The sequence below is a fragment of the Meles meles genome, chromosome 6, assembly GCF_922984935.1.
Source record: "Meles meles chromosome 6, mMelMel3.1 paternal haplotype, whole genome shotgun sequence".
Taxonomy (NCBI): Eukaryota; Metazoa; Chordata; class Mammalia; order Carnivora; family Mustelidae; genus Meles; species Meles meles.
The window spans coordinates 61,767,653-61,775,873 of NC_060071.1; the positions used below are offsets into that span (position 1 = coordinate 61,767,653).

The following is an 8,221-nucleotide window of genomic DNA, read 5'->3' on the forward strand; positions in this document are numbered from 1 at the left end:
GTTGTCTTTCCAAGACTGACCTTGCCCGGGAAAAAGCTCTGTCAATAGATTTCTAGGACTACAGATAAGTTAAATGTACCAGATAGTAAACAAACTAGACCATTTTTAGAATAATGTCATGGAGGCTAAGCAAAGTTAGAGTTGAACAACTTTTCTAGAAAAATCTTTAAAATCTGAAAGACTGGATCCCTGCCTGCAATGCAAAAGATTGCTCACTACTTACATTAGAATTATTTGGTTACAAATGACCTGAACTTAAACTAATTTATAAATTCATAGGAAAAAAAAAAAAAAAAAAAAAGGCGGGGGGTTGGTATATTGCCTCGTGCAACTAAAAATCCCAGCATGGCTGAATCCAGAAGTCTCAAAGCAAGATTAAAGGGGTTTCACCACTCTCTCTTTGAATTGGCATTCTCCTTTTAGTGGCAAGAGACTGCCAAAAGCCTAAGTCCCATAGTACAAGATTAGCAGCCTTGGCAAAATCAGTCTTTTCAAGAGTTCCAGGAGGAAACTTCAGAGAAACTGCCTTAGCTGGGGCCAAGTGCCTACCCCTGCCCGACACTCCATGCAGCCAAAGAAATGGGAGTACTCAAGCATGAATCCATGAATCATATATCCAATCTCCTAGGGAGGTAGATAAGAAGAAAAGAGACAAAGAGGTTTTCTAACTTGGTCTTAACTGGTCTGTTTGAGCAACATCTCTATACATCTACATTCTAAAATAATTGTCCCTCAAAATGAGTTCATACTGCTCAAGATTTGAGAGCAGAGGGAAAGTAAGAGAAAAGAGAAAAGGAAGAAAAAGAAATTAAATCCCTACTGCTGTGCAGTGTTGGGGATATAAAGAAGGTAAAAAGAAGAAAAAGGTAAGTCACCTGCATACATGATGAGTCCCACAATAGAAAAAAAAAAAAAAAAAAAAAAAGGAGGAATTAATTCCCCATGCCCACGCCCAGTAGAAGGTACTATCAGATCCAAGGATTATGCTAGCCTGAGAGGAAGAATGACAGGCCAAGCACTAAATAAACCATGTGTCAGCAAAGCCATTCTCTATCGAAAGACCTAAAGCATCTTCTACCCTAGATGGATGTTTTAAATAGAAGTAACCAAATAGAAATACCATAAAATTGAGCAACTCTCTTTCTTGACAAGTTACCTAGAATCATAAATTACTTCTTAATCCCAGGTTTCAGAAAACAAAACAAAACAAAAAAACCTTTCTCCTGGCAATTATTAGAGTAAAATACAAAACACTTGTAACCTGACAGTACAAACAACTCTGAGTTATTTACCTACCACTGTAAATGGAGTTACCTTCCACCATGTCAATAAAGATCTACATTGCATGCACCACTTATTCCTACAGTGAATGGCAATGGAATTTTGGGATTCAGTGGAAGCTAGCAGTTTCTTCCCACTGGACAGCCTACACCACATTAACCTGGATTTCATTCTTGGCAGATGGGAAAGATAAGGCTGGGCCAGCTCCCATTTACCAGTGTCCTACCACATGATAAAGCAAGAAATCCATACCTTCTAAACTCATGAATTTGAAACTCGGAATTATGGGAAAAAAAAAAAAGTACTCTCCCACATTGTGGTTTCAGAGTCATTTATCTTAAGAAAATTTTTTTTAACTTTTTTTTCATATAGATTTCATTGTTCACTGAATTTTCTTTGCTGTAGCCAAGTGGAATAATGCTGAGAAAACAGCTCAAAGGTTACTATAGAGGGCACAAACCCCTAACGCCAGCTTAAAGTCCAATTTCCCTGTTTGTTGTTTAAGTAAAAGTAAATGTTGACTGTTGTTTGCCATTATACCCAGAAGATAGTAGCTGAGAGGATTCACAGAACAAATGTCTGCTTAGAGATCAGCCAAAAAAAAAAAAAAAAAAAAAAAAATTGTTCTCAGAAGGTAGAGAAATTCGTCAAAACAGTTTTCTTCTGTGTTTGAAGTGAAAATGGGAAGGGGGCATTCATATGTAATGATGTAATGTGGGGGCTGACCTGGTGGAGCAACGGTAGCTTGTCTGACTCCATATGTAATGTGGGCTCGGGGACCAGCCTAGAAACAAGTACAGGGGAGGAAAGCTGCTGTTGCTTCGCCTGCTGAGTATTTACAGCGGAGACTGGCTCTAGGTGCAGCAGCTGTCCAAATCCTTTCCGAAAACAGACCAGCTTGCTTTGGCTCTGCAACAGAGCTCTTCCTCACTTCACCGCGCCTGCACAGTTCCCCCAGGAACAGCAGAGGGCACTGTTTCACGGTATGCAGAATCTCAAAAGTCCTTTTTTTTTTTTTCTTTTCAGCGTAACAGACTTCATTGTTTATGCACCACACCCAGTGCTCCATGCAATACATGCCCTCTATAATACCCACAAAAGTCCTCTTTTTGCAAAGGAAAAGTATGGATGAGACCAGACAGAGGGAAATCCAGGATAAATGGCAAATCTGTCCCATTGTTCACAGGTTCATAGGCCATAGCCAGCCATGTTTGAACATCAGCAGCACAGATATAGTACCCGATCCCAAGAGCTGAAGCACTAACTACAACTGTAATCTGCCTAAAATCTTCAGAATGTTTGTCTTGAGTGAAGGGATTTCCTTACATAATCTCTGCCTATGAAGAGGCAGATTCATGAAGATCCATGAAGGAGGATTCCACACTTTGATAAATCCCCAAAACAGATCTCACTCCACAGTGCTACTTCTACGAGTGTTATAAAAACACATAAATTTAACACTCATGGATGGGTGAAATAAATAAAGGACATTAAGGGCACACTTGTGATGAGCACTGAGTAACATATAGAAATGTTGATTCAGTATACTGGACATCTGAAACAACTTTAACACTGTATGTTAATTATAATTCAATTAAAAAAAAATCATGGAGACAGAGGTAAAGGATGCCTATTGCTCATCACTCTTCAGAAATGGAATCAATTCCCCTTTGGTCCATGCTTATTTTCCCTTTTCAAAATCTTCCCCTTCCCAACTCTTCAATCAGCCTTCCTCTTCCTTCATACAACCTTAAAAAAAAAAAAAAAAATACTGCTGAGAGCCATTCAGCTCTCCCACTCAGATTATATTTACCACTTAGCAAAACCAAAGCTTGGGAGTCAATCTGTATAACCAGAGTACATAGTGTGTAACCAGAGTACACACTAAGATGTATCAGCAAACCCAGAAAGTGCCAAGACCCTCGCCCGGCCCCTTTGTAACAGATATGATGTGAATGATCATCAGTTCCACTTACTGGGGCACCTGGGTGGCTCAATCAGTTGAGCAACTGACTCTTGATTTTGGTTTAGATCATAATCTCAGGGTCGTGAGATCAAGCCCCAAGATGGGCTCCATGCTCAGTATGGCATCTGCTTGAGATTCTCTCTCTCTCTCCCTCTGTCCCTCCCACTCCTTTGTGTGCTCTCTTTCTCTCTCTAAATAAGTAAATAAAATATTTAAAAATAATTAATTCCATTTACTGAGGGCATATTATGTCAGGCACTTTACTATGTGTTTCATTTGCATTATTAAACACAATTTTCCAAGGTAGACATTATGCCAGGTATACAAATAAGAAGCCAGTTCTGAGAGCAAATATAACTGAAGTTCTGAGTTGAAAAAATCAGAATCTGTGATTGCATCTGGTTCCAAGGTTAACCTATAAAAATTCAGTTGTTTCTGACAGCAAACTTTGACCCAGACAGCTAGCCAGGGGTAGGGCAGGGTCCAGAGTGGTGGGATGTTCACCCACCTGTCAAGGGGGAAATCCCAACCATGGTTGCAATTACAGAAGAATTAGACACCAGGGAGACTCTCAGACAACTCAGATTCCTAGAATTGGCAGTGAATTTAGAGACTGCTCCTTCAGGCCCAGTAGGGTACTCTCCCCTAAATCACACAACTAGTTAATGACAGAACTAGGATAAGAACCTAGTCTCTTGTGTCTTCCTTCAGTGGCCCTTCTAATAAACTAGCATTTCCCAACTCTTTAGAGGGGGGCACTAACATAATGGAGATTCTGTTGCAATTGTTATTTAAAAACAAAACCAACTGTACCCTCCTGTCTTCTAAGGTAAAGTCATAATTCTTAACTCTGGGGAAATAAGCCTCCATATTTCTCCCCCTGCTCCTATAAAAATTAATAGAGAAGTGGAGAAAAGAAAGGGTAACACTTGAAATACATGAACCTTTTTTTAGCAGAGCACCTTAATAGATCTTCAGTTATGCAAAGTGTGACTTGTGGGGGAGTGATAAGTGCTAGAGCTGAAATGCTCTTTATAATAATAAAATACAAGGAATTTCTGTCACATCTGGAAGAAGAAGGAGAGAAAGCTGAATGACATGAAAATACCCTAAACTCCAAGTTCATGGAAATGGGCATGAAACTTTCAGAAAACCAGAAAAGCTAATATCCAATTTTAGATGATTTCCTAACTGGCCCTGCAATGTATGCTCCCACATGCTTACTTCAGTCACCATTAAAATCTACCACACATCGTTGTAGATATTTGCCTCCACAAGTTGCCTTTTGCGGACTCTTACAAGTGATTTGGAGAGAAAAGCAATTATGTTTGACTCAAGTTTGAGTCAATGCTGGATCAGAGCTTTAGAAACAGCCATAAAGGGCCACTTGGGTGGCTCAGTCGGTTAAATGTCTGCCTTCAGCTCGGGTCATGAGGGATCGAGCCCTCCATCGGGCTCTCTATTCAGCAGGGAGTCTGCTTCTCCCTCTCTGCACACTGTCACTAATAAACAAATAAAATCTTTATTTAAAAAAAAGAAATACCCATAAGTTACAGAATGGAAAAGTAAGTAGAAAAGATTTGCAGAAATCCTCAGGAAAAGAACAAAAAAACAGTATTACATGGACTATGGAAGATGGCAGGAAAGGCAATCTTAGCTAGTGCCAGAGGATGGCTCCTGGTGGTGTCTGGATTATGGAAGAAACTTCTGCATCTCTTCTTTCCTCTTAGTTCTCTCCAAAGAGCCCAATGTCAAGGAGTTCTTTCCCTATGTTTTCTTCTAGAAGTTTTATGGTTTCAGGTCTTAGAGTTGAGTCTTTTTAGTTTATCTATTTTGAGTTGTTGGGTTTTTTTAATATATAGTATAAAATAGGGATCTACTTTTATTGTTTTTCCCATGGATATCCAGTTTTCCAACACCACGTCTTGAAGAGATTACCCCTTCTCCATTGTGCAGTCTTGGGATCTTTGCTGAAAATCAGTTGCCCATATATGTACGGGATCAATTCTGGGTTCTCTATTCTACTCCACTGATCTGTATGTCTGCTTTTATGTCAATACCATGCTGTTCTGACTACTGCAGCCAAAGCTGCAGTAATATAGCTTATAATATAGCTTGAAATCAGGAAGTGTGATGCCTTCAGCTTTGTTGTTCCTGATCAAGTTTGCTTGAGCTATTTGGTATCCTATGAGGTTCCAAACAAATTTGAGGATTGCTTTTTCTATTTCTGTGGGAAAAAAAAATCGCTTCTCGGCCTTTTGGCTAAGATCAAGTGTAGTATCTATTTCTGTGAAAAATGCCACTGGAATTTTGATAGCAAATGCATTGAATCTGTAGATTGTTCTGAATATTAATTATTCCAAACCATAAACAAAGGATATATTTCCATTTATTTGTGTCTTCTTCAGTTTCTTTCCTAGGTGTTTTATAGTTGTCAGTATATAGATCTTTCACCTCCTTGGTTAAATTTATTCCAAAGTATTTTGTTTTTTGATGCTATTATAAATTGGATTATTATCTTAATTTCTTTTTTTAATAATTCATTGTTAGTGCATAAAAACACAACTGATTTTTGTATGTTGATTTTGTATACTGCTATTTTACTGAATTTAATAGTTTTGACATGTTTTTCGGTGGAGTCTTTAGAGTTTTCTATCTTTAAGATCATATCCTCTGCAAACAGAGACAATGTTACTTAAACCTTTCTGATTTGGATTCCTTCATTTCTTTTTCCTGCCGAATTGTTCTGGCAAAGACTTTCAGTACTATGGTGAATAAAAGTAGTAAAACTGGGCATGTCTGTCTTGTTCATAATCTTAGAAAAGCTTTCAGCTCATCACCACTGTGTATAATGTTAGCTGTGGGTTGTCATACATGGCCTTTATTATATTGACATATATTCCTTCTGTACCCACTTAGCTGAGAGCTTTTTATCATGAATGAATGTTGAATTTTGTCAATGCTTTTTCTGCATCTATTGAGATGATAATATGGTTTTTATCTTTCATTTTGCTAATGTGGTGTGTCACATTTACTGATTTTCATATATTGAAAACAAACCTGCAACCCTGGGTAAATCCCAGTTGATCACAGTGTATGATCATTTAAAGTCTTGTTGAATTTGGTCTGCTAGTATTTTGTCAAAGATATTTTTTTGCAGCTATGTTCACCAGGGATCTGGCCTCTAATTTTCTTTTGTTTTGTTTTTTATAGTGTCCTTGTCTGGCTTTTGTATCACAGTAATGCTGGTCTTGTAAAATGAGTTGTAGTGTTCACCCCTCTTTAATTTTTTGGAAGATGGACTGGTATAAATTCTTCTTTAAATGCTTGGTAGAATTCACCAGTGAAGCCATCAGGTCCTGCTCATTTCTTTGTTGGGAGAGTTTTGATCATTGATTCAACTTCCTTCCTCATTAGTCTGTTCAGATTTTCTATTTCTTCATGACTTAGTCTTATTGTGTATTTCTAGGAATTTATCCATTTTTTTCTATTATCCAATTTATTGGCATATAATTGTTTATAGTAGTTTAACATCTTTTGTGTTTCTATGGTGTCAGTTGCAATGCTCTCTTTTCTGTTAATATTTGAGTCTTTTCTTAGTCTAGCTAAAGGTTTGTCAACTTTATCTTTTCAAGAGGAAACTGTTAGAGACGGCTGGGTGGCTCAGTTGGTTAAGCATCTACCTTCAGCTCAGGTCATGATCCCAGGGTCCTCAGCGGGGAGCCCGTTTCTCCCTCTCCTCCTTGCTCATGCTCTCTCACTATCTCTGTGTCTCTCTCCAATAAATAAATAATCTTCAAAAAATAAAATGTATTTTTAAAAGTTGAAAAGGCAACATTCAGAATAGGAAAATGTTTATGAACAGTATATCTGATAAGAGGTTAATATCCAAAATATATAAGGAATACTTACAACCCAATAACAAAAAGTAAAAATAACCCAATTTAAAAATGGTAAAGGACCTGAATAGACTCTCCTCCAAAGAAGACATACAAATGACCAACAGGTATATAAAAAGACGCTCAGCATCAATTATAATCAGGGAAATGAAAATCAAAACCACAGTAAGTTATCACCTCATACTCACTAGATGGCTTTATCAAAAAACTAAAAGATTAATATTGGTCAGAATGTAGAGAAAATGGAACATTTCTACACTATTGATGGGAATATACACTGATACAGCCACCATGGAAAACAGTATGGAGATTCTCCAAAAACAAACAAACAAACAAAAACTAAAACAACCATATGATGCAGCAATCCTACTTCTGGGTATATAGTCAAGGAAATAAAATCACCATTTGAAATAGATATCTGAACTCCCAATGATGACTGCAGCATTATTTACAATAGCCAAGATACGGAAACAACCTAAATATTCATCAACAAGTGAATGGATCAAGAAAATGTGGTATGTATGTATATATATAAAATGCAAATGAACCAAAGTTGTATATTTTTTTCCTATCTTCTTTCATCCAAAGTACATAATGTTTGTAAGCTTCTATAGGAGTTCTAGCAATATACTACAATTTTTTTAGAGTTCTGTGGATACATATAGGAAATGCTGTACTCTATACCAGAATAAAGAGACATTTTTTAGAAATTTAAAAAATTCCTTTTCATTCTATTTTTAAGAAAATAATCAAGTAGGTTGACTTTTTCATTTTTACAGACATCACAAAGACTCATGAAAACATAATTCCAAGGCAGAATAATAACCCATATTACCTTGGGTATCCTTAAATTAGAATCTATGTTCATTCAGATGTGTACAAGCTGAAGTTTTGACTTGCCCACTCTTTTTTTTTTTTTAAAGATTGTATTTATTTATTTGACAGATAAAGATCACAAGTAGGCAGAGAGGCAGGCAGAGAGAGAGGAGGAAGCAGGTTCCCCACTGAGCAGAGGGCCGGATACAGGGCTGGATCCCAGGACCCTGGGATCATGACCTGAGCCAAAGGCAGAGGC

At 37.4% G+C, this 8,221-nt stretch overlaps 1 pseudogene; it reads left to right on the top strand.

Annotated features, from left to right (window-relative positions):
• Nucleotides 1–5,489: 5,489 nt before the first annotated feature.
• LOC123945210 lies at nt 5,490–5,652 on the top strand (annotated as a pseudogene).
• Nucleotides 5,653–8,221: the final 2,569 nt, after the last annotated feature.